The sequence below is a fragment of the Syngnathus typhle genome, linkage group LG3 (genome assembly GCF_033458585.1).
Source record: "Syngnathus typhle isolate RoL2023-S1 ecotype Sweden linkage group LG3, RoL_Styp_1.0, whole genome shotgun sequence".
In the NCBI taxonomy this organism is placed as follows: domain Eukaryota; kingdom Metazoa; phylum Chordata; class Actinopteri; order Syngnathiformes; family Syngnathidae; genus Syngnathus; species Syngnathus typhle.
In genome coordinates, this window is record NC_083740.1 from 15,990,595 (window position 1) to 16,017,800 (window position 27,206).

General features: G+C 37.6%; 1 long non-coding RNA gene across 1 annotated transcript in view; it reads right to left on the bottom strand.

The window, feature by feature from the left end:
- Positions 1 to 3,331: 3,331 nt before the first annotated feature.
- Positions 3,332 to 27,206, bottom strand: part of LOC133152080 (uncharacterized) — a 46,603-nt gene continuing 22,728 nt past the window's right edge. The window contains exons 2-4 of the long non-coding RNA XR_009714053.1: positions 5,766 to 5,783; positions 4,600 to 4,621; positions 3,332 to 4,104 (exon numbers count right to left, since the gene is read on the bottom strand). This is a non-coding gene — a long non-coding RNA (uncharacterized LOC133152080). The remainder of the gene's footprint in view (positions 4,105 to 4,599; positions 4,622 to 5,765; positions 5,784 to 27,206) is intronic.

Below are 27,206 nucleotides of genomic sequence, written 5' to 3' on the forward strand. Positions count from 1 at the left end.
AGTGAGCTCGCATTTAGCCAAAAGCTGCGGCAAAGTCAGGGATGAGGTTTCGGGTTCATTCAGCAAACGCTGCACACGAACAAGCTTGTCATTTGCCACCACCTGCTTCTCCTTGTGTTGATCTTGATTTTCACAGGCTACAGGTGTGATGATCATTGTGGTTTCGCACGGTGGTCTGGGAAAACCAAATCGGCAGTTTGCACCTTGGTGTTTGACGCACGTTTTGGTGTGACCTTTGCTGTGCATCTGAACTTCTGTGACTTTTTTATACAACTCGGGTTCCTTTTCTGGGTCCGGCAGCTGAGCCGAGATGTAGCGAGACACAAAATCGCAGATGGCTCCTTCTGAGGCTTCCTCAAATACAGGGGCATCTTTAACCCATATGAGGCAATGAATGTGAGGACTTCCTCTGTGCTGAAACTCCAATCTGTAAAAGTAGTCGACGACTTCACCAATCGGTCGTGCCGGAGAGAGGATCAAATCTCTGAACAGAGCTTCCACACGTTTGTCAAACATGCGCATTGTCGTCACTGGATTGCTGCGCAGAATTTCACACTTGGTGGCCCAGTCAAGTTCAGCAAAATTCACCACCTCACCTTGTTGCGCTTTAATGGCAGTGATGACCTCTTCCCAACGCATTTCGGCAGCAGAGAATGTGCAAAAGAATGTGGGTGTACCCAGCTGTCGGATCATTGCAAAAAGATCTTTGGTGGTTCTTTCCCAATAGGCTGGCGTGCCTCTCAGGGGCGTCATGAAACGGACTGCATCTTTGCTGCGCACCAGTTTTTCAACTTCACGTTTGTCCTGCAGCATAGCATTGTTTATCCTCCGACCATCCCTGGTAAAAGGTTTACCTTTGCGTAGCTGGATTCTCATGCTTGATGTTGCCAGGTAAATTTCAATCACAAACTGAGCAAAGAACAAATAGTTTGTATCACGAGCAAAACGTTCATCCACACAACACAGACGTGTTTTGAAATATTTGCTTGGTGTGACTTTTATTTGTCTCTCTTCATCAAGGGTGTTTTTTCCGGTTGGAAACTGAACTGGAAATGCCATGGCCTCAAGTTTGGGAGTCCTGAAAAAGCTTACGGGGTTATTTCTTTCTGCAGGAGCCACACAGTAAATGCCTTGAGTAAAACTCATAATTTCCTCTGACACATCATTTGGTTGGAGACATGACTCCAGGATAACCCCACCGTTTGGTGCATCACCTTCGTCCACATTTTCAGCACACTGTTGTTGCTGCACATTACCACGTGCATCGTTCTGTGAGTCACTGTTCAATTCACAGAGAGCATCCCTCTCAAATGTGTGGATTGCCTCGAGGTCTTCCTCATTGTAGTCACTTTCGTTCATTTCGTCTTCATCAGAGCTGCTCTCATCATCAGTGAGCGTCGGGTCACAAAGGTCAGCATCGTCGCGGATGGTGATGTTTCTGTACTGCGGATGAATTTGTTTCAGTTTTATCAGGGCACTCATTAGCTTGGACCAAGTGACAGTTTGAAATATCTGATGCCCTTTGTAACAAAGTCGTCTCTTCAGTTTCACTCTCAACACCTGAGACCTACTTCTTAGTCTGGGCAAGACATTGACCGTTTCTTCCACTTCAGATGGTACACACACAACATTCCCACGAATGGCTCGTTGTTGACCCTTTGGCAGAGGCACAATTTTGGCAAATGAAATGCATTTTGAAACAAGATGTCTTTCCAGAATATTCAGATCACACAGTTCAGTGGGAATGTCTGCAAGTTGGAGATTGTTACTTACAGCAAGTGCTGGCATTTTACCATCTTTGAGATGTGCATGGCAGGTGTGACATATCCACTCCATTTTTCTCTCATCCGGTACTTTGCAGCATGTGTTACATTCACGATTACAAATATGAACAAACCTTCGTGTGAGACAACTTGCAACAACGTCCTTGTTTTTCTTATATTTGGTCAGCTGGCGTACTTGATTGGGAAATAATGCCCTGTGGCAAACTGTGCAAACAAAAGTCGGTCCATTTTTTACCAGAGCTTGGAATAGCGCAACAGCTTTCATGATTGCATGGTCGTTTCTCTCTTTGCATAATCTGTTGATGACTTTGTATTTTTGGAGCAGTTTCATTGCAGTTGTCCTCGTAGATGAATCATGTTTGGCTTTCCAGCGCAAACTCATGTTTTCCTTCTGCTTGGCTCTGAAGGCAGGGTCCTGTGCGTAACGTTCTTTGATGTAAGAACGCTGTTTGCGCCTAAATTCATCGTCATGACCATATCTCTGCTTGATGTAGGAACGTTGTTTGTTCCGAAATGTATCGTCATGACCATATCTCTGCTTGATATAGGAACGTTGTTTGTTCCGAAATGTATCGTCATGACCATATCTCTGCTTGATATAGGAACGTTGTTTGTTCCGAAATGTATCGTCATGACCATATCTCTGCTTGATGTAGGAACATTTTTTGGTCCGATATTCATCGTCATGACTATATTTCTGTTTGCTATAAGAACGCTGTTTCATCTTAATTGTGTCATGTTTGCAATAGCGGTCGACTGCAAACGACTTTTGTTTTACACGGAAATTAGGGTCTTGCTGGTAGCGAGTCACTATGTAAGACTTTTTACGTTGTCTAATCTCTGGAGTTTGGCTGTAGCTTTCCTTCTTTCTCAGGTTTGCGTTTATTCGCCTTGTTTCTTGTTTTGTGACTCTCGCCATAGCGTTATCACTTATCTTGTGGGCTTGGGTTCGTCTTTGAAATGTTTTCCTTTTAGATTTCACAATTTTCAACACATCTCGTGTTTGTTTTTGTTGTGTACATACCACCTTACTGTTGTCATGTACCCCTCCAATGGACTCGTAGTGTTTGCTCGCACATGGTCTGGACTCAGCCATCACCATACGCTGTGTCATTTCAGCAGCAGACTGGCTTAACATAGCATCATCATTGTGTGTTGTCATAAGAGGTGATTCTGCATCAGTCGCCATTTCACGGTCACTTGCATTGTCAAGAGGTTGAAAACTTACAGGCATCAATTCATATTGAGTAGTGGGAGCAGCACCAGCCAGAGTAAAAACCTGTATGAGCTTATTTATCAGATCGTTCAAACATGTAAAAAGCATCATGACAGCTGTACCACGTGGTGCACTGGAGGGCGGAGGGAGCCCATCCCTTTCTCTGGCGTGTGGATCAAAATAGCCATATCTTCCTTGGCGGTTTCGGAAAACGGCAATAAACAATGAATTCATGACCAAAAGAGCATAATTTACCTCTGACACCAGGCACTGAAGTCCGTCACAGAGCATCATAAATGCCACATCAGCAATAGAGGAATTGAAAAGACCATACATTGACTGATACTTTATTAACACATGCTGTTTGTGCAAGCCATTCACAATGGATGGGATTTCATCGGTTGCCAAATGATGATGTTCGTACCGTCCTTCTGCTTTCAGCACAGCCACAGTAGCCACATAGAGCTCATTGCCTCGATCGAGAACAAGGTCCAGGTGAGCACTGGTCACATTCTCTATCTCCTGCAGAAAAGCTAGAAATGTAGCAGAGTTTGCAGCACACTGACTGTTTCTGGAATCAGCATACTTTGGATGATCTTGACTGTAGGATGCCAAAACACATGTTACAGGATCATGAGATGTAGACATCATTACCTCCATAGAGTTTTCAGGTCCAATGGCCATCAATTCTTTGGCAGTTGTTGGTTTATCTGCACTTCCAGAGTCTGTGTTGTTTTTACGCTGTTGCCAGCTTACCTTGGCAGCTTGCGCCTTCTTGCTTTTGCGTGGCATGGCTCGTGTCTTGCACTTTTCTCAATTGGATTCCACACAACAGGTAATAAAGTCTCAACAGTCAGGCCCCGATGCAAGGGGATATATTTCAATGCACAGCCCAAAAAGGGTTTTTGTCTTATCCACAAGTCAGATTGTCTTATCCACAAGTCAGATTGTCTTATCCACACATCAGATTGTCTTATCCACACATCAGATTGTCTTATCAACACCACAAGATGGACAGTGAGTGAAAGAAGTCAGAGACAAAAGGTGGAGCAGCGACAAAGAGGGTTGGGGTGGGTTGGGGTGGGTTGGGACTCAGTCGGCAGCCTGGGGAGAAGGGGTACAAAAAGCATAAAAGTCAACCACAGTGTTTAAGTATTTGTTACAACGGTACCATCTTTCTACTTCTCTTGTAATTCACGTCAGCTTTAAAAATGGTGGCACTGCAACCTTATTTTTACTGTCACTGCTGAACCGCCGTATACTAGAAATTGACTTAAATTATATTTGCATCACAATTTATAATAAAATGTAAAATTCGGTTAGCAATTCTTTGCAGAAAAACATGTTTATTATGTGGCCACATAAAATGAATGATAAAATGCACAACAGTAAATGCTAAAAGATTGTAATATTCCTAACAATAGCATTTGTACATTAAATGTATAAACGCATTTACAAACAGGTGACAGGATCTCTGCATCTAATTGTATGTTGTACAAAGAACAAACAGCATTTTTTACAGTTAAACATCACTATGAAACTTTTATTGCATAATGGGTGGAAGCATGGTTAGCTGGCTGGATATAATCGGCACTTCACCTTTGGTCAAAGCGAATGAACTCTGCAAACAGAGACAAAAAGAGAATCAGTTATTGTAGTTGAACATACAAAATGTTGCAGGACTATTTAAAATATACACATATTTTGATATTTTAAATATTTCTAGCACACAATCTACTTAAACAAAATTAAGCAAGAACAGAACATAATCATTTGAATATGATTCACTTCAAACACATCCACACAGTGGTCACAACTGGGGATGCTCCTGCCACCATACAAACCAATGATACAAAAAAATGAGAGGAATAGTCGCTATTTGCACACAACACGACAGAAGAGTCACAATTTATTAGAAAACCCAAAAGGTGACCTTAATATTAGCGTTTGAATATGACATATATTCAACCAATGGTATCACAAACACATAAAACATGCATTAACATCCTTTCGTCCGAATACAGCAAATGTATTACACCACGTGATGCATTATTAGTGGTGATCGATAGCAAGCAAACACACTACGCAGTGTGTCTATGCAGTGCTGCTTTGGGCTTTAATCAGCATCTCAAAGAAAATAACTAAAACGTATCTATATATGATTTGTAATGATAGCAGAAGTAAAAAAGACTGCCTCATAAAAGTCATTGAAAATTGAACAAGCTACCAATTGTTTTCGAAGGACATGCTGTGGCGATGAAAAGGCATTGCAGTCTAGCTCAGCAGGTACTCAACGGCCGTAGAATGCATCTATATTCTTTATAATGATAGCAGAAGTAAAAAGACTGCCTCATAAAAGTCGTTGAAAATTGAACAAACTACCACGTGTTTTCGAAGGACATGCAGTGGCGATGAAAAAAGCACTGCAGTCTAGCTTGGCAGGTATTCAATGGCCGTAAAATGTGAGGGGTTGAGTTTTTTAATGTCACTTGGGTGACACCTAGTGTTCAAATTGGGAAGTAACAGTTTGGACAATGTGTCAAGAAACGTTGTAGAATGTATGCCAAATCTCTTCCACAAAAAAAAACTTGAATCTTTGTGACAGTATTTTTTCAGGATCCTTTCTATGTAACACCAAAACCTACTTTCTCTTTAGTCTTGTATTTTCAAAATTCTTTAAAAATCATGAGCACAAAGAAAGAATTTTGTTGCCACAAAAACTATAAATCATTAGTGAAATTAAATAATCATAATCCACACCTTACCTGATCAAAGCAATTCACCTGCATAGAGAGGGAGAGAGAGAGGGAAAATTCAGTTACTGTACTTGAACATAAATTTCCATCAAATGTAAATTTTTTAAATATATTATTTTTAAATACAAACAAATATTTTGGTGTGGGAATTTTAAATAGGTCTTTCACACAAACTCAACCAATGAAAACTAAGATACAATACAGCATAAAAACGTGAATCTTGTGTTTGGAGAAAATGTTCAAACTTCCACAGGGACTGCAGGGAGAAAGACGCCATGCATTTCTGCCGTAAAGAAATTACCCCAAATGACCCCAAATAAACCGGAAGTGACACACAGCAACAATCTCTGTCGATAACCGCCGTCTGTGACTGACCACTGCGCGCGGGCTGCAACAATCGCGATAAGCGGATATAACACGCGAGACTTGGCGTGGTGACGTCACTTTCCAACAATTTAACCCCAAAATGTACATTGACTTTTCAACATAGGATGCGTTGTTTGTCTACTAAACATCAAAAAAAAATTATATTACAGTATGCGTAATAGTGAAAACCATTGTGTATATATTTGTTGCATCCAAGTAAACGCAACGTAATAAAACTACAATGTGACGTCGTATTTAATCGCCGATTTGTGGCCTACAAGTAAACACGAGGGGGGGGAAAACTACAATGTGACGTCATATCTGGTCGCCGTACTCACCGTAAAAGTCCCTATTGCGATTATTGAAAGAATCAAAGTTTAATATAAAATATTTAATTCGACACAGCCACCGCCTCTTAAGTTGAACCTATTTACGCCTATTGAACTCCGGAGCCGAGCGGCAACGAAGGTAGTTGCTATTGAACGTTTCGCTAATGCTAACTAGCTAGCGGCAATGCTTCACTGAAAAAATAAACCAACTAAACGACGACTTATGGAAAGCATCGCCGAAGCTGCCAACCAAACGGCGCACACATGAAACAATTTGGGAGCAGACAAACAGCACAACAGTAAACAATGTAACACTTAAATGTCTACACTTACTTTCTGGCAAACACGCACACAATCACAGCAACAGTCTCTGTCGATAACCGCCGTCTGTGACTGACCACTGCGCGCGGGCTGCAACAATCGCGATAAGCGGCTATAACTCACGCGAGACTTGGCGTGGTGACGTCACTTTCCAACGCAACAATTTAACCCCAAAATGTCCATTGATTTTTCAACATAGGATGCGTTGTTTGTCTACTAAACATCAAAATTTATTTATATTACAGTATGCGTAATAGTGAAAACCATTGTAAGATATATTTGTTTCATCCAAGTAAACTCAACGTAATAAAACTACAATGTGACGTCATATTTGGTCGCCGATTTGTGGCCTACAAGTAAACACGAGGGTGGGGAAAACTACAATGTGACGTCATATCTGGTCGCCGTACTCACCGTAAAAGTCCCTATTGCGATTATTGAAAGAATCAAAGTTTAATATAAAATATTTAATTCGACACAGCCACCGCCTCTTAAGTTGAACCTATTTACGCCTATTGAACTCCGGGGCCGAGCTGCAACGAAGGTAGTTGCTATTGAACGTTTCGCTAATGCTAACTAGCTAGCGGCAATGCTTCACTGAAAAAATAAACCAACTAAACGACGACTTATGGAAAGCATCGCCGAAGCTGCCAACCAAACGGCGCACACATGAAACAATTTGGGAGCAGACAAACAGCACAACAGTAAACAATGTAACACTTAAATGTCTACACTTACTTTCTGGCAAACACGCACAAAATCACAGCAACAGTCTCTGTCGATAACCGCCGTCTGTGACTGACCACTGCGCGCGGGCTGCAACAATCGCGATAAGCGGCTATAACTCACGCGAGACTTGGCGTGGTGACGTCACTTTTCAACGCAACAATTTAACCCCAACATGTCCATTGATTTTTCAACATAGGATGCGTTGTTTGTCTACTAAACATCAAAATTTATTTATATTACAGTATGCGTAATAGTGAAAACCATTGTGTAAGATATATTTGTTTCATCCAAGTAAACGCAACGTAATAAAACTACAATGTGACGTCATATTTGGTCGCCGATTTGTGGCCTACAAGTAAACACGAGGGTGGGGAAAACTACAATGTGACGTCATATCTGGTCGCCGTACGCACCGTAAAAGTCCCTATTGCAATTATTGAAAGAATCAAAGTTTAATACAAAATATTTAATTCGACAGAGCCACCGCCTCTTAAGTTGAACCTATTTACGCCTATTGAACTCCGGAGCCGAGCTGCAACGAAGGTAGTTACTATTGGACGTTTCGCTAATGCTAACTAGCTAGCGGCAATGCTTCACTGAAAAAACAAACCAAATAAACGACTTCTTATGTAAAGCATCGCCGAAGCCACCAACCAACTGGCGCACACACGAAACAATCTGGGAGCAGACAAACAGCACAACAGTAAACAATGTAACACTTAAATGTCTATACTTACTTTTTGGCAAACACGCACACAATCACAGCAACAGTCTCTGTCGATAACCGCCGTCTGTGACTGACCACTGCGCGCGGGCTGCAACAATCGCGATAAGCGGATATAAGTCACGCGACACGTGGCGTGGTGACGTCACTTTCCAACGCAACAATTTAACCCCAACATGTACATTGATTTTTCAACATAGGACACTGAAACACAACCGGTTGTCAAGATGCGTTGTTTGTCTACTAAACATCAAAATTTATTTATATTACAGTATGCTTAAGAATAGTGAAAACCATTGTGTTCGATATATTTGTTGCATCAAGGAAACGCGTCGGGAAAAAAAACTACAATGTGACGTCATATTTGGTCGCCGATTTGAGGCCTACAAGTAAACGCGAGGGGGGGAACTACAATGTGACGTCATATCCGGTCGCCGTGCGTCACCGTAAAAGTCCCGATGAAATAAAGACATTTATATACATATTATTGCGATTATTGAAAGGATCAAAGTTTAATATAAAATATTTAATTCGACACAGCAACCGCCTCTTATGTTGAACCTATTTACGCCTATTGAACTCCGGAGCCGAGCTGCAACCAAAGTAGTTGCTATTGGACGTTTCGCTAATGCTAGCTAGATAGCAAATAAACGACATCTTATGTAAAGCATCGCCGAAGCTACCAACCAAACGGCGCACACATGAAACAATCTGGGAGCAGACAAACAGCACAACAGTAAACAATGTAACACTTAAATGTCTATACTTACTTTTTGGCAAACACGCACACAATCACAGCAACAGTCTCTGTCGATAACCACCGTCTGTGACTGACCACTGCGCGCGGGCTGCAACAATCGCGATAAGCGGATATATCTAATCACTGCTCACGTTAGAGCGTCTTAAGGCTGGAAGACGCAAGGACTATATCGCTCAACGTTTGAAGAATATATGTCGTTTACACGCGCGCTAACACGCTAACACTACAAACCGCAGATGCTAGCGTGCTAACAATAGCAAGAAGACGCTAAGTAGCCAACACGCGCGGACAGACAAACACCAAATGGACATAAACATGATAGTGCTGTGAATGTTACCTTAATGAAGTCACAATTTGTTAGAAAACCCAAAGGGAGATCTTAATATTAGCGTTTGAATAGGACACATATTCAAAAGTTAGCGCAAATGTAGCTATTTGGGGCGCTTAGTGTTGAAATAAGGTCACTTCCTGTTTGATTCAGGTCATTTCCGGTTTACTTGGGGCACTTCCGGTTTAATATAGGTCACTTCCGGTTTAGCAGAGGTCCCTTCCGGTTTAGCTGAGGTCACTTCCGGTTTATTTGTGGTCACTTCCGGTTTAAAAAGGTCACTTCCGGTTCATTTGGGGTCACTTCCGGTTCAGCCGAGGTCACTTCCGGTTTAGCCAAGGTCACTTCCGGTCTAAAAATGTCACTTCCGGTTTAAAAATGTCACTTCCGGTTCATTTGGGGCCACTTCCGGTTTGATTTGGGGTCACTTCCGGTTTACCTGAGGTCAATTCCAGTGTATTTGGGGTCACTTCCGGTTTGATTTGGGGTCACTTCCGGTTTACCTGAGGTCACTTCCGGCCTATTTGGGGTCACTTCCGGTCTGATTTGGGTCACTTCCGGTTTATTTAGGTCACTTCCGGTTTAATTTCGGTCACTTCCGGTTTAGCTGAGGGCACTTCCGGTTTATTAGGGGTCACTTCCGGTTTGATTTGGGGTCACTTCCGGTTTAAAAAGGTCACTTCCGGTACATTTGGGGTCACTTCCGGTTAGATTTGGGGTCACTTCCGGTTTACCTGAGGTCACTTCCGGTCTATTTGGGGTCACTTTTGGTTTGATTTGGGGCACTTCCGGTTCATTCTGGGTTCATTGGTGGCACTTCAGGGTCATCCAAGATGGCCGCCACACTGGAATTGGGGGTCAAGGGTTGAATTGTGTAAGCATAGTGGAAGTGGGGGTGAATGGGAGTGAATGTGGGAAGCATAGTGGAAGTGGGGGTGAATGGGAGTGAATGTGGTAAGCATAAGGTGAATAAAGGGAATAAATGTGGAATGGGTTGAATCGGTCGAAAAATGTAGAAATTAGTCGAAAAACGAAATTTTGGAGAATTTGGTTGAATTTCAAATGTGAAAGTTTGGAATTTTTGGTAAGTGGGAAGTTGTGGAATAGGTAGGCAAAAGATGAACAGTTGAAAGTTGGAATGGGTTGAATCGGTTGAAAAATGTAGAAATTAGAGTAGAAAAAGGGAATTTGAGAGAATTTTGGTTGAATTTCAAATTTGAAAATGTGGAATTTTTGGTAAGTGGGAAGTTGTGGAATAGGTAGGCAAAAGATGAACAGTTGAAAGTTGGAATGGGTTGAATCGGTTGAAAAATGTAGAAATTAGAGTGGAAAAACGGAATTTTAGAGAATTTTGGTTGAATTTCAAATTTGAAAATTTGGAATTTTTGGTAAGTGAGAAGTTGTGGAATAGGTAGGCAAAAGATGAACAGTTGAAAGTTGGAATGGGTTGAATCGGTTGAAAAATGTAGAAATTAGAGGTGAAAAACGAAATTTTGTGAAATGTCGAATGTGCCATTAAGAATGGATGGGGAAAAATTTGTCGGAATTTTGGGAATTTTGCGGAATCGGAAAATTTTCGGAATGAGAAAAATACAAGCCACCCTTTCCTGAATATTTGGAATACGTGAAAAGTGGAATGGAGTGAATCGGATGAATTTTGTGAAAGAAGAAGCGGGACAAAAAAGTGAGGAGAATAAAATAGAATAACTAGAATTTTGCAATTTCTGGAGAAATTGCGTGTGAAGGCGAAATGTATGAATAACTTTTTCGGGGAATGCTGCCGAACGATGTTGAAACGTGTTGAATTACTTGAGAAATGTAGAATATTTGGAGAATTTGTGGTGAATTTCAAAATTGAAACTTTGGAATATTTGGTAAGTGGGAAGTTGTGGAATAGGTAGGCAAAAGATGAACAGTTGAAAGTTGGAATGGGTTGAATCGGTTGATAAATGTAGAAATTAGAGTAGAAAAACGAAATTTTGGAGAATTTGGTTGAATTTCGAATTTGGAATTTTTGGTAAGTGGGAAGTTGTGGAATAGGTAGGCAAAAGATGTACAGTTGAAAGTTGGAACGGGTTGAATCAGTTAAAAAATGTAGAAGTTAGAGCAAATGTTGAATCCCCATAGACAATAAATGGGAAAATAAAAAAAAAGCAATTGCGCCAAAATCTTTCTAAATTTGGAACAAAACATAAACGGCCTCAGGAGGTTCACTTTTGGGGTAAAAATGTTGAAAGGGGTTAAATCAGACAAAAAACGAAAAAGTTAGCGCAAATGTAGCTATTTGGGCCACTCAGTGTTGAAATAAGGTCACTTCCGGTTTGATTCGGGTCACTTCCGGTCTAGTTTGGGTCACTTCCGGTTTATTTGGGTCACTTCCGGTTTAAAACAGGTCACTTCCGGTTTGGCTGAGGTCACTTCCGGTTTATTTGGGGTCATTTCCGGTCTAAAAAGGTCACTTCCGGTTCATTTGGGGTCACTTCCGGTTTGATTTGGGGTCACTTCCGGTCTACCAGAGGTCACTTCCGGTCTATTTGGGGTCACTTCCGGTCTATTTGGGGTCACTTCCGGTTTATTTGGGTCACTTCCGGTTTAATTTGGGTCACTTCCGGTTCGTCTGAGGTCACTTCCGGTTTATTAGGGGTCATTTCCGGTCTAAAAAGGTAACTTCCGGTACATTTGGGGTCACTTCCGGTTTGATTTGGGGTCACTTCCGGTTTACCTGAGGTCACTTCCGGTCTATTTGGGGTCACTTTCGGTTTGATTTGGGGCACTTCCGGTTCATTCTGGGTTCATTGGTGGCACTTCAGGGTCATCCAAGATGGCCGCCACACTGGAATTGGGGGTCAAGGGTTGAATTGTGTAAGCATAGTGGAAGTGGGGGTGAATGGGAGTGAATGTGGGAAGAATAAGGTGAATTAAGTGAATAAATTTGGAATGGGTTGAATCGGTTGAAAAATGTAGAAATGAGAAGGGAAAAAGGAATTGGGTGTGAATTTCAAAATAAAAGATGTGAAGTTTTTGGTAAGTGGGAAGTTGTGGAATAGGTAGAAAAATGATGAACAGTTGAAAGTTGGAATGGGTTGAATCGGTTGAAAAATGTAGAAATGAGAAGGGAAAAAGGAATTGGGTGGGAATTTCAAAATAAAAGATGTGAAGTTTTTGGGACGTGGGAAGTTGTGGAATAGGTAGAAAAATGATGAACAGTTGAAAGTTGGAATGGGTTGAATCGGTTGAAAAATGTAGAAATGAGAAGGAGAAAAGGAAATATTGGAGAATTGGGTGTGAATTTCAAAATAAAAGATGTGAAGTTTTTGGTAAGTGGGAAGTTGTGGAATAGGTAGAAAAATGATGAACAGTTGAAAGTTGGAATGGGTTGAATCGGTTGAAAAATGTAGAAATGAGAAGGGAAAAGGAATTGGGTGTGAATTTCAAAATAAAAGATGTGAAGCTTTTGGTAAGTGGGAAGTTGTGGAATCAGTAGAAAAATAATGAACAGTTGAAAGTTGGAATGGGTTGAATCGGTTGAAAAATGTAGAAATTAGAGTAGAAAAACGAAATTTTAGAGAATTTTGGTTGAATTTCAAAATAAAAGATGTGAAGTTTTTGGTAAGTGGGACGTTGTGGAATAGGTAGGCAAAAGATGAACAGTTGAAAGTTGGAACGAGTTGAATCGGTTGAAAAATGTAGAAGTTAGAGGTGAAAAACGAAATTTTGTGAAAATTTGTCTGAATTTTTAACGTGAAAACGTGAAATTTTCGAATTTGGGAATTTTGGGAATGTCGAGAATCCTTCCGAATGTGATTAGAATGTGCTGAATGATGTGAATTTCAAATTGGAACGACGTAAATGTGAAATGTCGAATGTGCCATTAAGAATGAATGGGGAAAAATTTGTCGGAATTTTGGGAATTTTGCGGAATCGGAAAATTTTCGGAACGAGAAAAATACAAGCGCTCGTCGCGTGAATATTTGGAATACGTGAAAAGTGGAATGGAGTGAATCGGATGAATTATGTGGAAGATGAAACGTGTCAAAAAAGTGTGGAGAATCATAGAGAATAATAATAACTAGAATTTGCAATTCCTGAAGGAATTGCGTGTGAAGGTGAAGAAGTTGAATAAATATTTAAGGAATGTTGCAGAATGATGTTGAAACGAGTTGAATCGGTTGAAAAATGTAGAAATGAGAAGGGGAAAAGGAAATATTGGAGAATTGGGTGTGAATTTCAAAATAAAAGATGTGAATTATTTGGTAAGTTGTGGAATAGGTAGAAAAATGATGAACAGTTGAAAGTTGGAATGGGTTGAATCGGTTAAAAAATGTAGAAATGAGAAGGGAAAAGGAATTGGGTGTGAATTTCAAAATAAAAGATGTGAATTTTTCGGTAAGTGGGAAGTTGTGGAATAGGTAGAAAAATGATGAACAGTTGAAAGTTGGAATGGGTTGAAACGGTTGAAAAATGTAGAAATGAGAAGGGAAAAAGGAATTGGGCGTGAATTTCAAAATAAAAGATGTGAAGTTTTTGGTAAGTGGGAAGTTGTGGAATAGGTAGAAAAATGATGAACAGTTGAAAGTTGGAATGGGTTGAATCGGTTGAAAAATGTAGAAATGAGAAGGGAAAAAGGAATTGGGAGTGAATTTCAAAATAAAAGATGTGAAGTTTTTGTTAAGTTGTGGAATAGGTAAAGAAATGATGAACAGTTGAAAGTTGAAATGGGTTGAATCGGTTGAAAAATGTAGAAATGAGAAGGGAAAAAGGAAGTGGGTGTGAATTTCAAAATAAAAGATGTGAAGTTTTTGTTAAGTTGTGGAATAGGTAAAGAAATGATGAACAGTTGAAAGTTGAAATGGGTTGAATCGGTTGAAAAATGTAGAAATGAGAAGGGAAAAAGGAAGTGGGTGTGAATTTCAAAATAAAAGATGTGAAGTTTTTGGTAAGTGGGAAGTTGTGGAATAGGTAGAAAAATGATGAACAGTTGAAAGTTGGAATGGGTTGAATCGGTTGAAAAATGTAGAAATGAGAAGGGAAAAAGGAATTGGGTGTGAATTTCAAAATAAAAGAAGTGAAGTTTTTGGTAAGTGGGAAGTTGTTGAATAGGTAGAGAAAAGATGAACAGTTGAAAGTTGGAATGGGTTGAATCAGTTGAAAAATGTGGAAATGAGAAGGGAAAAGGGAAAAAGGAATTGGATGTGAATTTCAAAATAAAAGATGAAAACGTGAAAATGTTGAATTTGGGAAGTTTGGGAATGTCCCCAATGTGATTTGAATGTGTTGAATGATGTGAATTTGAAACTGAAACAACGTAAATGTGAAATGTTGAATCTGCCATTAAGAATGAATGGGGCAAAATTCGCCATAAATTTGTGAATTTTGGGAAAACGGAAAATTTTTGGAAGGAAAAAAATCTAAGCAGTGTTGCCATGAATATTTGGAATAAGTGAAAAGTGGAATGGAGTGAATCGGTTGAAGTATGTGGAAGTAGTTAAGCGCCGAAAAAGTGGGCAGAATAAGTAGAATAATAACTAGAATTTGCAATTCCTGAAGGAATTGCGTGTGAAGGTGAAGAAGTTGAATAAATATTTAAGGAATGTTGCAGAATGATGTTGAAACGAGTTGAATCTGTTGAAAAATGTAGAAATGAGGAGGGAAAAAGGAACTGGGTGTGAATTTCAAAATAAAAGATGTGAAGTTTTTGTTAAGTTGTGGAATAGGTAAAGAAATGATGAACAGTTGAAAGTTGGAATGGGTTGAAACGGTTGAAAAATGTAGAAATGAGAAGGGAAAAAGGAATTGGGTGTGAATTTCAAAATAAAAGACGTGAAGTTTTTGGTAAGTGGGAAGTTGCGGAATAGGTAGAAAAATGATGAACAGTTGAAAGTTGGAATGGGTTGAATGGGTTGAAAAATGTAGAAATGAGAAGGGAAAAAGGAATTGGGTGTGAATTTCAAAATAAAAGAAGTGAAGTTTTTGGTAAGTGGGAAGTTGTTGAATAGGTAGAGAAAAGATGAACAGTTGAAAGTTGGAATGGGTTGAATCGGTTGAAAAATGTAGAAATTAGAGTAGAAAAAAGGAAATTTTAGAGAATTTTGGTTGAATTTCAAAATAAAAGATGTGAAGTTTTTGGTAAGTGGGAAGTTGTGGAATAGGTAGAGAAAAGATGAACAGTTGAAAGTTGGAATGGGTTGAATCGGTTGAAAAATGTAGAAATGAGAAGGGAAAAGGGAAAAAGGAATTGGGTGTGAATTTCAAAATAAAAGATGAAAACGTGAAAATGTTGAATTTGGCAAGTTTGGGAATGTCCCCAATGTGATTTGAATGTGTTGAATGATGTGAATTTCAAACTGGAACAACGTAAATGTGAAATGTTGAATCTGCCATTAAGAATGAATGGGGCAAAATTCGCCGTAAATTTGGGAATTTTGCGAAAACGGAAAATTTTTGGAAGGAAAAAAATCTAAGCAGTGTTGCCATGAATATTTGGAATAAGTGAAAAGTGGAATGGAGTGAATCGGTTGAAGTATGTGGAAGTAGTTAAGCGCCGAAAAAGTGAGCGGAATAAGTTGAATAATAATAATAACTAGAATTTGCAATTCCTGAAGGAATTGCGTGTGAAGGTGAAGAAGTTGAATAAATATTTAAGGAATGTTGCAGAATGATGTTGAAACGAGTTGAATCGGTTGAAAAATGTAGAAATGAGAAGGGAAAAGGAACTGGGTGTGAATTTCAAAATAAAAGATGTGAAGTTTTTGGTAAGTTGTGGAATAGGAAAAAAACTGATGAACAGTTGAAAGTTGGAATGGGTTGAATCGGTTGAAAAATGTAGAAATGAGAAGGGAAAAAGGAAATGGGTGTGAATTTCAAAATAAAAGACGTGAAGTTTTTGGTAAGTGGGAAGTTGTGGAATAGGTAGAAAAAGTGATGAACAGTTGAAAGTTGGAATGGGTTGAATCGGTTGAAAAATGTAGAAATGAGAAGGGAAAAAGGAAGTGGGTGTGAATTTCAAAATAAAAGATGTGAAGTTTTTGGTAAGTGGGAAGTTGTGGAATAGGTAGAAAAATGATGAACAGTTGAAAGTTGGAATGGGTTGAATCGGTTGAAAAATGTAGAAATGAGAAGGAAAAAAGGAATTGGGAGTGAATTTCAAAATAAAAGATGTGAAGTTTTTGGTAAGTGGGAATTTGTGGAATAGGTAGAAAAATGATGAACAGTTGAAAGTTGGAATGGGTTGAATCGGTTGAAAAATGTAGAAATGAGAAGGGAAAAAGGAAGTGGGTGTGAATTTCAAAATAAAAGATGTGAAGTTTTTGGGAAGTTGTGGAATAGGTAAAAAAATGATGAACAGTTGAAAGTTGGAATGGGTTGAATCGGTTGAAAAATGTAGAAATTAGAGTAGAAAAACGAAATTTTAGAGAATTTTGGTTGAATTTCAAAATAAAAGATGTGAAGTTTTTGGTAAGTGGGAAGTTGTGGAATAGGTAGGAAAAAGATGAATAGTTGAAAGTTGGAACGAGTTGAATCGGTGGAAAAATGTAGAAGTTAGAAGTGAAAAAGGAAATTTTATGAAATTTTGCAAAATTTTATGCAAATATTAAAAGTGAAAACGTGAAAATTTTGAATTTGGGAAGTTTGGGAATGTCCCCAATGTGATTTGAATGTGTTGAATGATGTGAATTTCAAACTGGAACAACGTAAATGTGAAATGTTGAATCTGCCATTAAGAATGAATGGGGCAAAAATCGCCATAAATTTATGAATTATGCGAAAACGGAAAATTTTTGGAACGAGAAAAATGTGAGCAGTCGTGCCATGAATATTTGGAATAAGTGAAAAGTGGAATGGAGTGAATCGGTTGAAGTATGTGGAAGTAGTTAAGCGTCAAAAAAGTGGGCAGAAGATGTTGAATAATAATAACTAGAATTTGCAATTCCTGAAGGAATTGCGTGTGAAGGTGAAGAAGTTGAATAAATATTTAAGGAATGTTGCAGAATGATGTTGAAACGAGTTGAATCGGTTGAAAAATGTAGAAATGAGAAGGGAAAAAGGAATTGGGTGTGAATTTCAAAATAAAAGATGTGAAATTTTTGGTAAGTTGTGGAATAGGTAGAAAAAAGATGAACAGTTGAAAGTTGGAATGGGTTGAATCGGTTGAAAAATGTAGAAATGAGAAGGGAAAAAGGAATTGGGTGTGAATTTCAAAATAAAAGAAGTGAAGTTTTTGGTAAGTGGGAAGTTGTTGAATAGGTAGAGAAAAGATGAACAGTTGAAAGTAGGAATGGGTTGAATCGGTTGAAAAATGTAGAAATGAGAAGGGAAAAAGGAATTGGGCGTGAATTTCAAAATAAAAGATGTGAATTTTTTGGTAAGTGGGAACTTGTGGAATAGGTAGAAAAATGATGAACAGTTGAAAGTTGGAATGGGTTGAATCGGTTGAAAAATGTAGAAATGAGAAGGGAAAAAGGAATTGGGTGTGAATTTCAAAATAAAAGATGTGAAGTTTTTGGTAAGTGGGAAGTTGTGGAATAGGTAGAAAAATGATGAACAGTTGAAAGTTGGAATGGGTTGAATCGGTTGAAAAATGTAGAAATGAGAAGGGAAAAAGGAAGTGGGTGTGAATTTCAAAATAAAAGATGTGAAGTTTTTGGTAAGGGGGAAGTTGTGGAATAGGTAGAAAAATGATGAACAGTTGAAAGTTGGAATGGGTTGAATCAGTTGAAAAATGTAGAAATGAGAAGGGAAAAAGGAATTGGGAGTGAATTTCAAAATAAAAGATGTGAATGTTTTGGTAAGTGGGAAGTTGTGGAATAGGTAGAAAAATGATGAACAGTTGAAAGTTGGAATGGGTTGAATCGGTTGAAAAATGTAGAAATGAGAAGGGAAAAAGGAATTGGGTGTGAATTTCAAAATAAAAGAAGTGAAGTTTTTGATAAGTGGGAAGTTGTTGAATAGGTAGAAAAATGATGAACAGTTGAAAGTTGGAATGGGTTGGATCGGTTGAAAAATGTAGAAATGAGAAGGGGAAAAGGAATTGGGTGTGAATTTCAAAATAAAAGAAGTGAAGTTTTTGATAAGTGGGAAGTTGTTGAATAGGTAGAAAAATTATGAACAGTTGAAAGTTGGAATGGGTTGAATCGGTTGAAAAATGTAGAAATTAGAGTAGAAAAAAGGAAATTTAAGAGAATTTTGGTTGAATTTCAAAATAAAAGATGTGAACTTTTTGGTAAGTGGGAAGTTGTGGAATAGGTAGAGAAAAGATGAACAGTTGAAAGTTGGAATGGGTTGAATCGGTTGAAAAATGTAGAAATGAGAAGGGAAAAGGGAAAAAGGAATAGAGTGTGAATTTCAAAATAAAAGATGAAAACGTGAAAATGTTGAATTTGGCAAGTTTGGGAATGTCCCCAATGTGATTTGAATGTGTTGAATTATGTGAATTTCAAACTGGAACAACATAAATGTGAAATGTTGAATCTGCCATTAAGAATGAATGGGGCAAAAATCGCCGTAAATTTGTGAATTTTGCGAAAACGGAAAATTTTTGGAAGGAAAAAAATCTAAGCAGTGTTGCCATGAATATTTGGAATAAGTGAAAAGTGGAATGGAGTGAATCGGTTGAAGTATGTGGAAGTAGTTAAGCGCCGAAAAAGTGGGCAGAATAAGTAGAATAATAATAATAATAATAATAAAGGACAGGAATAACAATAGTGTGAAGGTCTTCACCTTCACACTAACTAGAATTTGCAATTCCTGAAGGAATTGCGTGTGAAGGTGAAGAAGTTGAATAAATATTTAAGGAATGTTGCAGAATGATGTTGAAACGAGTTGAATCGGTTGAAAAATGTAGAAATGAGAAGGGAAAAGGAACTGGGTGTGAATTTCAAAATAAAAGATGTGAAGTTTTTGGTAAGTTGTGGAATAGGAAAAAAAAATGATGAACAGTTGAAAGTTGGAATGGGTTGAATCGGTTGAAAAATGTAGAAATGAGAAGGGAAAAAGGAAATGGGTGTGAATTTCAAAATAAAAGACGTGAAGTTTTTGGTAAGTGGGAAGTTGTGGAATAGGTAGAAAAAGTGATGAACAGTTGAAAGTTGGAATGGGTTGAATCGGTTGAAAAATGTAGAAATGAGAAGGGAAAAAGGAAGTGGGTGTGAATTTCAAAATAAAAGATGTGAAGTTTTTGGTAAGTGGGAAGTTGTGGAATAGGTCGAAAAATGATGAACAGTTGAAAGTTGGAATGGGTTGAATCGGTTGAAAAATGTAGAAATGAGAAGGAAAAAAGGAATTGGGAGTGAATTTCAAAATAAAAGATGTGAAGTTTTTGGTAAGTGGGAATTTGTGGAATAGGTAGAAAAATGATGAACAGTTGAAAGTTGGAATGGGTTGAATCGGTTGAAAAATGTAGAAATGAGAAGGGAAAAAGGAAGTGGGTGTGAATTTCAAAATAAAAGATGTGAAGTTTTTGGGAAGTTGTGGAATAGGTATAAAAATGATGAACAGTTGAAAGTTGGAATGGGTTGAATCGGTTGAAAAATGTAGAAATTAGAGTAGAAAAACGAAATTTTAGAGAATTTTGGTTGAATTTCAAAATAAAAGATGTGAAGTTTTTGGTAAGTGGGAAGTTGTGGAATAGGTAGGCAAAAGATGAATAGTTGGAAGTTGGAACGAGTGGAATCGGTGGAAAAATGTAGAAGTTAGAAGTGAAAAAGGAAATTTTATGAAATTTTGCAAAATTTTATGCAAATACTAAAAGTGAAAACGTGAAAATTTTGAATTTGGGAAGTTTGGGAATGTCCCCAATGTGATTTGAATGTGTTGAATGATGTGAATTTCAAACTGGAACAACGTAAATGTGAAATGTTGAATCTGCCATTAAGAATGAATGGGGCAAAAATCGCCATAAATTTATGAATTATGCGAAAACGGAAAATTTTTGGAATGAGAAAAATGTGAGCAGTCGTGCCATGAATATTTGGAATAAGTGAAAAGTGGAATGGAGTGAATCGGTTGAAGTATGTGGAAGTAGTTAAGCGTCAAAAAAGTGGGCAGAAGATGTTGAATAATAACTAGAATTTGCAATTCCTGAAGGAATTGCGTGTGAAGGTGAAGAAGTTGAATAAATATTTAAGGAATGTTGCAGAATGATGTTGAAACGAGTTGAATCGGTTGAAAAATGTAGAAATGAGAAGGGAAAAAGGAACTGGGTGTGAATTTCAAAATAAAAGATGTGAAATTTTGGGTAAGTTGTGGAATAGGAAAAAAAATGATGAACAGTTGAAAGTTGGAATGGGTTGAATCGGTTGAAAAATGTAGAAATGAGAAGGGAAAAAGGAAATGGGTGTGAATTTCAAAATAAAAGACGTGAAGTTTTTGGTAAGTGGGAAGTTGTGGAATAGGTAGAAAAATGATGAACAGTTGAAAGTTGGAATGGGTTGAATCGGTTGAAAAATGTAGAAATGAGAAGGGAAAAAGGAATTGGGTGTGAATTTCAAAATAAAAGATGTGAAGTTTTTGGGAAGTTGTGGAATAGGTAGAAAAAGGATGAACAGTTGAAAGTTGGAATGGGTTGAATCGGTTGAAAAATGTAGAAATTATAGTAGAAAAAGGAAATTTTAGAGAATTTTGGTTGAATTTCAAAATAAAAGAGGTGAAGTTTTTGGTAAGTAGGAAGTTGTGGAATAGGTAGGCAAAAGATGAATAGTTGAAAGTTGGAATGAGTTGAATCGGTGGAAAAATGTAGAAGTTAGAAGTGAAAAACGAAATTTTATGAAATTTTGCAAAATTTTATGCAAATTTTAAAAGTGAAAACGTGAAAACTTTGAATTTGGCAAGTTCGGGAATGTCCCCAATGTGATTTGAATGTGTTGAATTGTGTGAATTTCAAACTGGAACAACGTAAATGTGAAATGTTGAATCTGCCATTAAGAATGAATGGGGCAAAAATCGCCATAAATTTGTGAATTTTGGGAAAACGGATAATTTTTGGAAGGAAAAAAATTTAAGCAGTGTTGCCATGAATATTTGGAATAAGTGAAAAGTGGAATGGAGTGAATCGGTTGAAGAATGTGGAAGTAGTTAAGCGCCGAAAAAGTGGGCAGAATAAGTAGAATAATAATAATAAAGGACAGGAATAACAATAGTGTGAAGGTCTTCACCTTCACACTAATAATAATAATAAAGGACAGGAATAACAATAGTGTGAAGGTCTTCACCTTCACACTAATAATAACTAGAATTTGCAATTCCTGAAGGAATTGCGTGTGAAGGTGAAGAAGTTGAATAAATATTTAAGGAATGTTGCAGAATGATGTTGAAACGAGTTGAATCGGTTGAAAAATGTAGAAATGAGAAGGGAAAAAGGAATTGGGTGTGAATTTCCAAATAAAAGATGTGAAATTTTTGGTAAGTTGTGGAATAGGTAGAAAAAAGATGAACAGTTGAAAGTTGGAATGGGTTGAATCGGTTGAAAAATGTAGAAATGAGAAGGGAAAAAGGAATTGGGTGTGAATTTCAAAATAAAAGAAGTGAAGTTTTTGGTAAGTGGGAAGTTGTTGAATAGGTAGAGAAAAGATGAACAGTTGAAAGTAGGAATGGGTTGAATCGGTTGAAAAATGTAGAAATGAGAAGGGAAAAAGGAATTGGGCGTGAATTTCAAAATAAAAGATGTGAATTTTTTGGTAAGTGGGAACTTGTGGAATAGGTAGAAAAATGATGAACAGTTGAAAGTTGGAATGGGTTGAATCGGTTGAAAAATGTAGAAATGAGAAGGGAAAAAGGAATTGGGTGTGAATTTCAAAATAAAAGATGTGAAGTTTTTGGTAAGTCGGAAGTTGTGGAATAGGTAGAAGAATGATGAACAGTTGAAAGTTGGAATGGGTTGAATCGGTTGAAAAATGTAGAAATGAGAAGGGAAAAAGGAAGTGGGTGTGAATTTCAAAATAAAAGATGTGAAGTTTTTGGTAAGGGGGAAGTTGTGGAATAGGTAGAAAAATGATGAACAGTTGAAAGTTGGAATGGGTTGAATCAGTTGAAAAATGTAGAAATGAGAAGGGAAAAAGGAATTGGGAGTGAATTTCAAAATAAAAGATGTGAATTTTTTGGTAAGTGGGAAGTTGTGGAATAGGTAGAAAAATGATGAACAGTTGAAAGTTGGAATGGGTTGAATCGGTTGAAAAATGTAGAAATGAGAAGGGAAAAAGGAATTGGGTGTGAATTTCAAAATAAAAGAAGTGAAGTTTTTGATAAGTGGGAAGTTGTTGAATAGGTAGAAAAATGATGAACAGTTGAAAGTTGGAATGGGTTGGATCGGTTGAAAAATGTAGAAATGAGAAGGGGAAAAGGAATTGGGTGTGAATTTCAAAATAAAAGAAGTGAAGTTTTTGATAAGTGGGAAGTTGTTGAATAGGTAGAAAAATTATGAACAGTTGAAAGTTGGAATGGGTTGAATCGGTTGAAAAATGTAGAAATTAGAGTAGAAAAAAGGAAATTTTAGAGAATTTTGGTTGAATTTCAAAATAAAAGATGTGAAGTTTTTGGTAAGTGGGAAGTTGTGGAATAGGTAGAGAAAAGATGAACAGTTGAAAGTTGGAATGGGTTGAATCGGTTGAAAAATGTAGAAATGAGAAGGGAAAAGGGAAAAAGGAATAGAGTGTGAATTTCAAAATAAAAGATGAAAACGTGAAAATGTTGAATTTGGCAAGTTTGGGAATGTCCCCAATGTGATTTGAATGTGTTGAATTATGTGAATTTCAAACTGGAACAACATAAATGTGAAATGTTGAATCTGCCATTAAGAATGAATGGGGCAAAAATCGCCGTAAATTTGTGAATTTTGCGAAAACGGAAAATTTTTGGAAGGAAAAAAATCTAAGCAGTGTTGCCATGAATATTTGGAATAAGTGAAAAGTGGAATGGAGTGAATCGGTTGAAGTATGTGGAAGTAGTTAAGCGCCGAAAAAGTGGGCAGAATAAGTAGAATAATAATAACTAGAATTTGCAATTCCTGAAGGAATTGCGTGTGAAGGTGAAGAAGTTGAATAAATATTTAAGGAATGTTGCAGAATGATGTTGAAACGAGTTGAATCGGTTGAAAAATGTAGAAATGAGAAGGGAAAAGGAACTGGGTGTGAATTTCAAAATAAAAGATGTGAAGTTTTTGGTAAGTTGTGGAATAGGAAAAAAACTGATGAACAGTTGAAAGTTGGAATGGGTTGAATCGGTTGAAAAATGTAGAAATGAGAAGGGAAAAAGGAAATGGGTGTGAATTTCAAAATAAAAGACGTGAAGTTTTTGGTAAGTGGGAAGTTGTGGAATAGGTAGAAAAAGTGATGAACAGTTGAAAGTTGGAATGGGTTGAATCGGTTGAAAAATGTAGAAATGAGAAGGGAAAAAGGAAGTGGGTGTGAATTTCAAAATAAAAGATGTGAAGTTTTTGGTAAGTGGGAAGTTGTGGAATAGGTAGAAAAATGATGAACAGTTGAAAGTTGGAATGGGTTGAATCGGTTGAAAAATGTAGAAATGAGAAGGAAAAAAGGAATTGGGAGTGAATTTCAAAATAAAAGATGTGAAGTTTTTGGTAAGTTGTGGAATAGGTAGAAAAAAGATGAACAGTTGAAAGTTGGAATGGGTTGAATCGGTTAAAAAATGTAGAAATTAGAAGGGAAAAAGGAATTGGGTGTGAATTTCAAAATAAAAGAAGTGAAGTTTTTGGTAAGTGGGAAGTTGTTGAATAGGTAGAAAAATGATGAACAGTTGAAAGTTGGAATGGGTTGAATCGGTTGAAAAATGTAGAAATTAGAGTAGAAAAAAGGAAATTTTAGAGAATTTTGGTTGAATTTCAAAATAAAAGATGTGAAGTTTTTGGTAAGTGGGAAGTTGTGGAATAAGTAGAGAAAAGATGAACAGTTGAAAGTTGGAATGGGTTGAATCGGTTGAAAAATGTAGAAATGAGAAGGGAAAAGGGAAAAAGGAATTGGGTGTGAATTTCAAAATAAAAGATGAAAACGTGAAAATGTTGAATTTGGCAAGTTTGGGAATGTGCCCAATGTGATTTGAATGTGTTGAATGATGTGAATTTCAAACTGGAACAACGTAAATGTGAAATGTTGAATCTGCCATTAAGAATGAATGGGGCAAAATTCGCCGTAAATTTGTGAATTTTGCGAAAACGGAAAATTTTTGGAAGGAAAAAAAAGTGAGCAGACGTGCCATGAATATTTGGAATAAGTGAAAAGTGGAATGGAGTGAATAGGTTGAAGTATGTGGAAGTAGTTAAGCGTCAAAAAAGTGAGCGGAAGTTGAATAATAATAATAATAATAACTAGAATTTTGCAATTTCTGGAGAAATTGCGTGTGAAGGCGAAATGTATGAATAACTTTTTCGGGGAATGCTGCCGAACGATGTTGAAACGTGTTGAATTACTTGAGAAATGTAGAATATTTGGAGAATTTGTGGTGAATTTCAAAATTGAAAGTTTGGAATATTTGGTAAGTGGGAAGTTGTGGAATAGGTAGGCAAAAGATGAACAGTTGAAAGTTGGAATGGGTTGAATCGGTAGAAAAATTTAGAAGTTAGAGTAGAAAAACGAAATTTTGGAGAATTTGGTTGAATTTTAAATTTGGAATTGTTGGTAAGTGGGAAGTTGTGGAATAGGTAGGCAAAAGATGAACAGTTGAAAGTTGGAACGGGTTGAATCAGTTAAAAAATGTAGAAGTTAGAGCAAATGTTGAATCCCCATAGAGAATGAATGGGAAAATAAAAAAAAGCAATTGCGCCAAAATCTTTCTAGATTTGGAACAAAACCAAAAAAAACGGCCTCAGGAGGTTCACTTTTGGGGTAAAAATGTTGAAACGGGTTATATCGGACAAAAAACGAAGACGTAAGCGCAAATGTAGCTATTTGGGGCACTTAGTGTTGAAATAAGGTCACTTCCGGCTTGATTCGGGTCATTTCCGGTCTAATTTGGGTCACTTCCGGTTTATTTGGGTCACTTCCGGTTTAAAACAGGTCACTTCCGGTTTAGCTGAGGTCACTTCCGGTTTATTTGGGGTCATTTCCGGTCTAAAAAGGTCACTTCCGGTTCATTTTGGGTCACTTCCGGTTTGATTTGGGGTCACTTCCGGTTTACCAGAGGTCACTTCCGGTCTATTAGGGGTCACTTCCGGTTTGATTTGGGGCACTTCCGGTTTATTTGGGTCACTTTCGGTTCGTCTGAGGTCACTTCCGGTTTATTAGGGGTCATTTCCGGTCTAAAAAGGTCACTTCCGGTACATTTGGGGTCACTTCCGGTTTGATTTGGGGTCACTTCCGGTTTACCTGAGGTCACTTCCGGTCTATTTGGGGTCACTTCCGGTTTAATTTGGGTCACTTCCGGTTCGTCTGAGGTCACTTCCGGTTTATTAGGGGTCATTTCCGGTCTAAAAAGGTCACTTCCGGTACATTTGGGGTCACTTCCGGTTTGATTTGGGGTCACTTCCGGTTTACCTGAGGTCACTTCCGGTCTATTTGGGGTCACTTTCGGTTTGATTTGGGCCACTTCCGGTTCATTCTGGGTTCATTGGTGGCACTTCAGGGTCATCCAAGATGGCCGCCACACTGGAATTGGGGGTCAAGGGTTGAATTGTGTAAGCATAGTGGAAGTGGGGGTGAATGGGAGTGAATGTGGGAAGAATAAGGTGAATTAAGTGAATAAATTTGGAATGGGTTGAATCTGTTGAAAAATGTAGAAATGAGAAGGGAAAAAGGAATTGGGTGTGAATTTCAAAATAAAAGATGTGAAGTTTTTGGTAAGTGGGAAGTTGTGGAATAGGTAGAAAAATGATGAACAGTTGAAAGTTGGAATGGGTTGAATCGGTTGAAAAATGTAGAAATGAGAAGGAGAAACGGAAATATTGGAGAATTGGGTGTGAATTTCAAAATAAAAGATGTGAAGTTTTTGGTAAGTGGGAAGTTGTGGAATAGGTAGAAAAATGATGAACAGTTGAAAGTTGGAATGGGTTGAATCGGTTGAAAAATGTAGAAATGAGAAGGGAAAAGGAATTGGGTGTGAATTTCAAAATAAAAGATGTGAAGCTTTTGGTAAGTGGGAAGTTGTGGAATCAGTAGAAAAATAATGAACAGTTGAAAGTTGGAATGGGTTGAATCGGTTGAAAAATGTAGAAATTAGAGTAGAAAAACGAAATTTTAGAGAATTTTGGTTGAATTTCAAAATAAAAGATGTGAAGTTTTTGGTAAGTGGGACGTTGTGGAATAGGTAGGCAAAAGATGAACAGTTGAAAGTTGGAACGAGTTGAATCGGTTGAAAAATGTAGAAGTTAGAGGTGAAAAACGAAATTTTGTGAAAATTTGTCGGAATTTTTAACGTGAAAACGTGAAATTTTCGAATTTGGGAATTTTGGGAATGTCGAGAATCCTTCCGAATGTGATTAGAATGTGCTGAATGATGTGAATTTCAAATTGGAACGACGTAAATGTGAAATGTCGAATGTGCCATTAAGAATGAATGGGGAAAAATTTGTCGGAATTTTGGGAATTTTGCGGAATCGGAAAATTTTCGGAACGAGCAAAATACAAGCGCTCGTCGCGTGAATATTTGGAATACGTGAAAAGTGGAATGGAGTGAATCGGATGAATTATGTGGAAGATGAAACGTGTCAAAAAAGTGTGGAGAAACGTAGAGAATAATAATAATAATAACTAGAATTTTGCAATTTCTGGAGAAATTGCGTGTGAAGGCGAAATGTATGAATAACTTTTTCGGGGAATGCTGCCGAACGATGTTGAAACGTGTTGAATTACTTGAGAAATGTAGAATATTTGGAGAATTTGTGGTGAATTTCAAAATTGAAAGTTTGGAATATTTGGTAAGTGGGAAGTTGTGGAATAGGTAGGCAAAAGAT